We start from the raw sequence: 7,564 nt of genomic DNA, 5'->3' as shown, positions 1-7,564 counted from the left end.
CTTGTCTTGTATCTCCATTCTGTTATGAAAAATATACTCGCTCGTGACTGTAATTTGAGTGGACAGCTATTTGAAGCGTCGTTCAAAAGCTGTTTGCAATGAAAAAGGTTGAAAATGAAACTCTGTCCCCGAACATACTGGACAGAATCAACGTCCTAAAAATTCAAATGTCCTCAGCACTAGACACGCTGGATGTTCTGAAAAAAATATCTCCAAATATAAACACCATTTAAGGAACAGAACCTTACAAGCACCACTACTGTTCCATCGGGTATAAAGCACAATGAAGAGGTGGAGGCGAATGTCACGTACCTTCTTTCCACTGATACTAAGCACTCACTTGGGACTGAATACCACATTATGCTGACAATCGGAGATACTGTCACAAGCAGCGTTATACCCAATTCACTCACTCACACACTCAAGTGACTACACCAAAGCATTTCCAAAGCCTTACAAAGATGCACAACACAGCTTAAGGTTCATAGTAGGATTTTATTCCAACGTTTGACTGATACGTGTTTATAACTGGCGCGATACACATCAGATGGAGACGAAGGCTGCTCAGTGATACATCACTAGCGAGTGGAGGGCTACATATCTTCTACCTGTGAACAGACGGAAAATAATGAATTACCCTAACTGTGATACAATAGAAGCATGTCATCGATCCCAATTGCGTGGATCGTTGCTCATGATATCAATCACTGGATTGTCTGGTCCAGACCGCCGTCATATAGCTGGAATATTGCTGAGTGCGGCGTTGAACAAACCAACCAATCAACAATAGTGAGTAGATAGCATGTGTACTGACACTGACAGCTTTCTCTGGTATACTTCTGGACTGACTTATGGAATGTTGACTTGAATGTACATGTAGAACGCATTACGTCATTGTCAATATTATATATTTATCGCAGCGTTTGACAAAGGACAAATGTATAATCCATTAGTGTTACAATCACTGACATGGTACATGAATATGCATATCGTAATTGAAAGCAAAAATTGGATGTTCTGGTGTTGATAAAACTGGTCTCAAGTTTGGCGATAAACTTAGAGCACCCGCAACTGGGAACCTGGTCCCACTTGCACAAAGCGATCTTAGCGCTACGACTATCGTAAAACATGTTATAGTATGGGAGTAACGATCATCTTAGCGCTAAGATTGTTTAGTGCAAGTGGGCCCTGGTCCATGAAACCAACTCGGAGATTGCATTGCAGAGTAAACTCCCCTTCCAACCTGCTCATGACGTCAACCACTGGTTTCCCTGTTCCAGATTATTGACAGGCAGCTTTAACATAGCTGGAATATTACTGAAGAACCTTGACTCACTCACACACTTATGCATAATACTAGTATTCAAAGAGAGAATACAGTATCGGCCAGTATCTTGGTCTCCATCGTCGTTGTATTGGCCGGAATAGTTCTACAACCGTGTGGGTGCGGTCGAGTAGCCTAGTGGTTAAAGCGCTCGGGTTCGATACCAACATGGGTACAATGTGTGAAGCCCATTTCAGATGCCCCCGCCGTCATAGCTGGAATATTGCTTAAAAACGGCGTAAAACAACACTTACTGACTACAATCGTGTGTAGACCACTCACTAATTTGTCCGTTGACGATGATTGAGATTCTAGCTAAATTTCAGATATGCTGTCCAAGTTGAATAGTTACAATGGACATCTAAGACATGATCAAGGAAGTTTAGGGCATAGGACCAAGGTATGCCTTGGTACTTGACAGTTGCGTCCTTCACCTGTATCTGGACCCCGGTGATCGTGGGTTCGAATCTTGATTCGCCATGACCCTTGTTTTGTTAGTACCCCTCCCTACCCATGCTCTACGACCTTCGTCACTTTGGACTTTCCCCTTACATCAAGCTGACAAACCAAACTTGCTCACTCACTCGGTTATGCAACATAAAAAGGAGGCTCCATAGGGATGGTCGCTAAACCATTATTGTCATTTCTGTACAATTTTAATTAAAAGCAGTATTTAGCTGTACTAGGACGGAACTTATCTGGGATTGAATATGTGTCACTTTAAATCGATCTCCATAACTAGAGTTGAGAGACTGTATGCACAAATATTTTTTTTAGTACAAGTCCATGATAGAAGATTGTATTTTGCACGTTGGCCTTGCTCCATCAATGAAAGAGATGCAAAGAAATTACTTCGATTCCATAACTATCTGTTGTGACGAGTCAAACGAACCACGGAGGATATCATAAACGTTATTCTTCACGTGCAACTGATTGCTTATTTCTTTTTCAAGTTGTCTGATAAGAAAATAAAGTCGTGTTGTATATAACAAAATATGAAAACAAAGGGAGCTGGAAAATCAAGTCAATATTTAATAGTTAATACTGGATGCTAATCGATTTAATCAAGTAAACCTGAATTAAAACCTTGTCCGAAAGAGCCAAAATGTGTGAATCAAAACATAGGTGTTTAAACGTTAAAACGTATAATACAGATATCGTACATTTTTTAAAAACCCAAAAGCACAAAATGTCCGAAAGGTCCGAAAAGTATAAGAAAGTCTGAAAGGTAAAAAGTATGCCAAAATTCTATTATATATTGTATTTATGATTCAAGGCAATTAATTATTATATAACACATCGTCCAAGAGGTAGCAAGATGCCACTTTTAAGCGTCCATCTTGACACGTAACACTCTCCTCAAGAATCCAGACACACGTGACAGGAAGACTTGAACAGAGGACTGGGTCGGGGTGTCGTCATCATCGAGGTTTATATCGACGAAGTGAGGGGCATCACGGAGGACGGGGGTAGAGAGAGGGGCAGGGAGAGAAGTGGGAGGGGTGGGCAGCTGTGACAGGGGGTCAAGGATGGTCATGTATCTCCCAGGACGATGCTAACAGGGAGGAAGAGGACATGTAGAGAGTGACAGAAGATGGAAGTAGAGAAAGGGGAGGGTAGATGTTGGAAATGGATTGATTAAGCATTACTAATTAGAAGAACCTAAGTAGTTTAGGTATGTAGTTATTACTGCAAATATATATTAGTTTGCAAGTCAACAGTATATGTGTGTTGGTTATGTATTGTGTGGTCAAGTCCATACACTCATGAGTTACAAGACCCAAATTCAGTTTTACAACAACTCTAGTAAAGTACTGATTCCTAAGACACCCACTTGGCGAGGAGGGGCCCAGATGTCAAAGTTCAAGGGGAACCTGATCACGAGGTCAACAGCTGTCGAGTAAGAAGGAAAGAAAGTCTTAAAAAAGGTTAACAAGACAGGATAAACTCAACAGGCTGATTGCTAGAAAAAATCTTGGAAACAAACACCACCTTACAGATTAATAGCATGTAAGCAATATCTATATGTAGGGCTACCAATAACCGACTCATGTCTGCTGGCTAACCGCTACAATACAGAACGTCAGGTTTACAAACTGAACGTTAACTGGTACTGAAACGGTCCTAGTAAAGTAGATATACAACTGTCAAGACTAAAAGCCCAATATCCTACGTCTTTGGACAGACAAATGAACCACTAAGAGTTTTAAGTTAAGTTGCATAGTTGGGCTAACAAACAAGAGAGTTAATCAGTAAATCCAAAATTTGAAACAGGAAAATCAAGGACCACTGGACCATTCTCCTCCGGCATCAGCTCTGACACAAGCGGCGTAAGTTCCATTTAGATTTAAATTTAAAAGATAAAATTAAGAAAACACAAACATTTGTTTATGAATAGGTTTAGGGTAGGATTGAAAAGGACGGCCTCAATTAAAGTGAAAATGATCTTATATTGGACAAATGATCATCTTTGATGACAGTATGTTCTGGAAGTTTCTTCTTTTCCAAAGGCTACATATACTTTACATTCAATTCATATGTCATAAAAGAGAGAAAACAAGACAAACTAATTCAGAAGTAATGACATACCTTGGGCGTAGCAGCTCATAATGTTTTCAAAGCAAAACACGAGGTAAACAACAGCAAAATAATAGCCAGATGATAGCAATATGATAATTACAACAATGGCGATCGTAGCGAAACTGTCGTCATGGCGACGTCATAAATCTCGCGAGACTGTCATAGTATCACGTGACGTTAGAGCTTGACTGGTTTTCTTCCTGCTCTACGCAAGCTGGGATCCCAGCCATGTCTTCAGTTGTCGGGTGGTTAAAGTGAGTGAGTGAGTTGGGTTTGACGCCGCTTCTAACAGTATTTCAGTTATATCACGGCATGTCATCTTAATGTGGGAGGAAAGCCGAAGTGATGCAGGTCTCCCAAGTTTACCACTTCGGTGAAACCCACGAGCAAGGGTATGGTGCTGACAAACCTAGAAACATAATCGGGGCGAACCGGGATTCGAACCCACAATCATAGGTTTCTGGCGTGTCCAAGGGACGCAACTCGCGGCGCCTTACACGATTGGGCCACCCGTGCATCAAAATCTAGTCAGTGTGATTTAAGCCGCTTTGAGTACGTAATATTCCAGCAACATCACGGCAGGGGACACAAGAAATGAGCTTCACACATAGTACCCATGTAGGGAACAAACCGACCTTTAGAGTGACCGAAAGAAAGCTTATTATGTACAAGTTATGATGTTAAAATTGTTTGGAACACTGCCACAAAAATAACCGAAACGGTCGTTGTGGACTACACTGTACTTACACTCCTCAGTAAGTTATTTATCACTCGACCTTTATTGAGAGGCTGTAAAAGTGAAGGTCAAACTAATGTCGTTCACTTAAGAAAAGAAGTTAAATCACCTGTTTTATACCTTAACATTGAGGCTGGACTTTGTTTCAAGGGAGTGAGTGAGTTGGGTTTAACGCCGCTTTCAACAGTATTCCAGTAATATCACGGCGTGTAAGCTTAATGTGGAAGGAAAGCCCGAAGTGAAGCAGGTCTCAGACGTTTACCACTTCGGTGAAACCCACGAGCAAGGGTATGGTGCTGACAAACCTAGAAACATAATCGGGGCGAACCGGGATTCGAACCCACAATCATAGGTTTCTGGCGTGTCCAAGGGACGCAACTCTGCACAGCGAATCGAGGCGCCTTAGACGACTGGGCCACCCGTGCCCCCTTGTTTCAAGAGTATTAACCACCTTCTGTGTTGCATTTAAGGAGGACTTTTAGAAATATGCTTTGTGTATAAAAAGTTACTAGCAAAATGCCTATTAGACTGTTCGGGTAATTGCAACCATTTCACTTTATTTTCCATCGATTTAGATGGCTCCTTATTTGATACAGTGTAGTTCAAAAATAAGTGGACTGTTTACTGTTGCAAACATTTTATAACATCATGATTATACTGATGCCAAGATGTGGCTAGATTTTGATCGTCTGCATCGCTATTTTCTTGTTATAGTCATCTGTCAGAGTTTTAATCCATCTTTTTGACAATTGTGAGTCGGTTCCTCTGTGGTAGTCTCTCTCACAGCCCCTTAACCATTATTTCCCCTTCCGCCCAGTTCTTTCTGTAATGCAAACACCCTAAATGAAGCAAGTCTAGTTTCCTCAGGATATGAACCTCCCTTCTCACGGGGGCTCCTTTTCAATTTAAATGGAGTTACTTGATTCTGTCAAAATTAAATATTTTCAAAGACCAAGTGGAAGTCTATTGTTATAGTTGGGTGTACTTTAGAACTAAATGAATGACAGTTGAAAAAGAATACTTTGAATAGTACTTCGAGGATATCTGCCCTTTGTGGTGTTATTGCGCCTTGTAGAGTGAGTAAGTGATCGGGGTTGTCGGGTGGTTCAAATGTACGTCAGACAAGGTAATACAGTAACGACGCAGTGCATCAAACTCTAATCAGTGTGGTTTTAAGCAATCTCATTAAAATCAGACCGCTAGCAAAAACTAACATCTGATTTGATTGAGATTGGGTTTACGCTGTTTTAGGCAATATTCCAGCAGGGGGCACCAGAAATGGGTTTCACATGTACCCATGTAGGGAATCGAACCCGGGTCTTCGGCGTGACGAGCGAAGGCCTCAACCACTAGGCTACCCCAACGCCACGCGTCTTCTAGAAGCGGATGGGACAATGTGATAAAAACTGATTTGAGAATATTATCAAGAATGTAAATGTATGCAGATTGAAAGCATTTTTTGTGGATACCTGAATTTGGCAATTCAACCTACTGTAAATACTACTCAACTGACGTCACATCACTCGTTGTTGCTGCTGTTACCATAGAGTTTGGGTTTAATTTGTCATTGTGTGAAGGAGATAAACCAACTGTTATGAATCTGAGTGGGGTTGATCTGTACTCTCTCTGTTGTCTTGCTAGGATCCGGCTTAGAACAGGTCCCCATTTTACTGTGCACTTACCAACTGACCTATTGGAGCGGATGGCAAGCTCCTCAAGGTTTTTCTCTAACTCCTGTATGACCCATGTTAAAGACTTCAAACCTGATATGCCTTGTATACACAGGATGTTTTGGTTTTGACCTATGACTAAATGACATGGAAAGTTTAGGTCCCTCAAAGTCGACGAAAGTGTAAATCATAGCTGAGTATATTTGAGTGTCAGTGGATGAAACTTAGTATAGGTATATCTTGGGTGACCAACTGTGGTCATTGTAGGTGACCTTCGGTATGAAGTCAAGAGCACTGGAGGTCAAATTTTGAAAGAGCTCAAATTTCGGAAAGTTTTGATAGCACCATGTTCATGAAAAATCAAAAAAATTTCCAGTCAGCTATAATCACTCAATACCTGAGATTAAGGGTCAAGGTGATTCGACCAGAAGTGCTTATAAGCTCCGTGTCCTTGTTCACTGAACCCTGTGTTTGTAGAAGTACCATCTGTTTAGGTCTTTTTGGTGTGAGGCAGCCAGGGGATGGATCCATTGACTTTCTGCTTTATCGACAGACAATCTATCCACTACGCTACAGAGTCGGTTCCATTTCTGCATATGATGCAAACTCCTTTCTCGTACTATAAGCTTATTCCAATCTCATTAAAGTCAGATCTTAGTTCTTGCTACCGCTAGCAAAAACTAAGATCTGATTTGATTGAGATTGGGTTTTACGCTGTTTTTGGCAATATTCCAGCAATATATCCGGCAGGGGACACCAGAAATGGATTTCACACGTACCCATGTGGGGAACCGAACACGGGTCTGGGTCTTCCGCGTGACGAGCGAAGGCTTCAACCACTAGGCTACCCCACCACCACGCGTCTTCTAGAAGCGGATGGGACAATGTGATAAAAACTGATTTGACAATATTATCAAGAATGTAAAGGTATGTAGATTGAAAGCATTTTTTGTGGATCCCTGAACTTGGCAATTTAACCTACTGTAAATACTACTCAACTGACGTCACATCACTCGTCTGAAATTGGGTCTTGTAACTCATGAGTGTATGGACTTGACCACACAATACATAACTAACACACATATACTGTTGACTTGCAAACTAATATATATTTGCAGTAATAACTACATACCTAAACTACTTAGGTTCTTCTTATTAGTAATGCTCAATCAATCCATTTCCAGCATCTACCCTCCCCTTTCTCTACTTCCATCTTCTGTCACTCTCTACATGTCCTCTTCCTCCCTGTGAGCA

The 7,564-nt window shown here is 41.2% G+C and overlaps 1 long non-coding RNA gene across 1 annotated transcript; it reads right to left on the bottom strand.

The window, feature by feature from the left end:
- Positions 1-475: 475 nt before the first annotated feature.
- Positions 476-4,181, bottom strand: LOC124135038. Its single transcript, XR_006861194.1, has 2 exons — positions 3,914-4,181; positions 476-608 (listed from the first exon to the last, which is right to left on the bottom strand). It is a non-coding gene; the product is annotated as an uncharacterized LOC124135038 (long non-coding RNA).
- Positions 4,182-7,564: the final 3,383 nt, after the last annotated feature.

Source organism: Haliotis rufescens, unplaced genomic scaffold (assembly GCF_023055435.1).
Source record: "Haliotis rufescens isolate VD_foot unplaced genomic scaffold, xgHalRufe1.0.p SCAF_15, whole genome shotgun sequence".
Lineage (NCBI taxonomy): Eukaryota > Metazoa > Mollusca > Gastropoda > Lepetellida > Haliotidae > Haliotis > Haliotis rufescens.
This window is presented reverse-complemented; position numbering and strand designations above follow the sequence as displayed.